Consider the following 2,484-nt stretch of genomic DNA (forward strand, 5'->3'; position numbering starts at 1 on the left):
TCAGCTGAATTTGGCACAGGATGTTTGGTCTGGTTTAAGTACAGGAATCCTAACAAAAGTATAGATCGTGAATCTCGATCTGAAACACTACAAAGAGCACGCCATGCTCGAGAAAAAAGCTGCTGAAAAAGGGTTTTACTAGTAACGGTGTCACTATCAGCAGCAAGATAGGCCATCGAGTACAGACAGTCCACAGTGGCAGCTTAAAGTAGGAAGCGACACTAATTCGGGTAGGAAACCAAATCCTTCAATAAAATTTGAGTATACTAGTTTATTGATCTCACTGAGCAGAATGTCGTTTCTTTTATGATGCGGCCGAAAAAGGGTATCAAGTGCCTCATACAGTTTTATGTACCGAAGGCTGTTGTCACGTGGTACGTACTATACTCTAGGTATATGTACCCAAAATGAGGTATTTCATGTTTTGTTTTACATTATCGTGTTTTTATAAGCATCGATCATCGGTGATTATGAAGATATTGGTAATTTGGAACGGTAGGTGTGCGGTACACGTGACTGCCAGCACCACGTCAGCTAGCTTGGGCAGTTTTGATTGTGTGAAGCAGAGTATATAGCGATAGTTTGATTGTATTCATCGTGTATTTTGTACTGGTCCGAATAATAAATGTTAAACATATCTCTTTATGAATATCAACGCAAGATGAGCTATCGGTTGCAGTTGTGGCTCTTCGTTTTGCTCCTTAATATAGGATTCGGACTAAACTATTTTGCGATGTTCACGTAGTCGAAGCCCCTTTTGTGCTTGCCGCGTTTCGCTAAGTAGATACTATAGTCGAGTCGATCGCGTCGTGATACGAAAATATCCTCTATGAGGACGAATCACGAGATTTCCAATTGTGTATCTCCGGTATAACGAGACAAGATTAGTAAGAGTCTAGCTTCTGGTGGCCCTGACTGGATCAGGGAGCTGATGGCCAAGAGCACAGACGCGGTACTCATCTACCTGAAGGTTCTGTTTACTTATGTAGATGCGCTGGAGGACACCTGTAGAAGTCTTAAATCATGTGCCGGTGCGGTAACACTGGCATCCACAGAAAGGCGGCTGATGTTCTGCATCCATGACAATAATTCGCTCATTTGAATAAGGAGGCCAAGATGACCATGATTTAAAAAAACAGCGCGTTGCGCTTACGATCTCGAGGCTAGGAGGGTTTCTCGGGAGCTCACTAACGCACAGTACCTATGCGGAGGAGTGATTTTATCATGGTAAGATATGAAGCGACACACGATACATTATTTTATAAGAGGCCGTCGGATCCGCTCCTGGTTGGGGTTTATAAGTCCGATCCCTCGCGTCGATTAACGCGGACGTTCTGAGTCGAAGCTTTCTTCGCGCAAAGAGCACCGTGACTTCATCACATGGAGCGTTTTATGTGTTGTCAGTTAAGATATCACTAACGTGTTTATCCAGGAGAATGTAATGCAAAAGCCTTAGGTAGGAGATTGCAATCTGGAATACAACTTCCAGCGATAGTACATGATGGTAAACCATTTGAGCCGTGTGGACAGAATCTAACACAAGATTCTAAAAATGAGTATAACTTCTAGGGTCCATACTGCAGCACATTTGTTTCGTGAAAGCCCGTCATCCTGTAAGAGGCTACCCTTAGTTTAACGGGGTTACACGTACCCTGATAACAGGAGTTTGTGTGTCACACGAGATGTTCATGGTGTGATCACACCCAAACACGAATACGGTACGAGGCTAGGTAGTCAGTAGGTATGCATGTATTAAAATTTTACTATATTTAGGAAAATCAAAACTTTTAAGATTAGGATAAAAATAAATAAAAATCAATTTTGGATTTCAAACGGAACAGCTAATTAGCCTTGGGTAAGGCAATAATTATTCATGGAGTAAGCGGAATGCGATTCGCTAGCTCGTACTTGCTCTAAGTATAGAACGAAAGGTCGGTGACCTAAAGTACGCTTCCTCAAGCGCTAAGCTACGGCAGTCCCGCTGCACTTGGTAGCACTTGCAGTCAATCTACACCTGAGTCGTTTTGACTGATCCTCTGTGAGGATGGAAGAACTTTCCCCTTTGCCCTAGGGCATGCAGGACGGGCTTAACAATCTGATGTCCTTGCTTGGTCATGAGGGCGTGCAACACCTTGTAGCGCAAGGTCCCGAGGCAATCGATGCGCGTCTAGAGGCGTAATCGAGTTACGAAACGCGCTGCTAGAGCACCTGCAGCAGAAGATGTCTGTATCATTTGCGTTTGTGACGCCAACGTCGGTGACGGATAATTTTCCCTGACATAAGCCGCTCATGGTGAGCGTTAAGGTCTTTGAGGGGAAGGATAGAAAGAATCTCATACTCTGGGTGAGCGAGGTCGCGATGGCCATCGCTTCCGCCATGCTCCAGACCGAGCGAAAGCGCGTAGCACTAGCCATCTCAAAACTCGAAGGTCGAGCGCGAGAATGGGCACTGACGTGCGGCACTTCGGTCGAAGCTGCGTTTCCC

This window comes from Plasmopara halstedii (genome assembly GCF_900000015.1).
Source record: "Plasmopara halstedii genome assembly, contig: Scaffold_1343, whole genome shotgun sequence".
NCBI classification, from domain to species: domain Eukaryota; phylum Oomycota; class Peronosporomycetes; order Peronosporales; family Peronosporaceae; genus Plasmopara; species Plasmopara halstedii.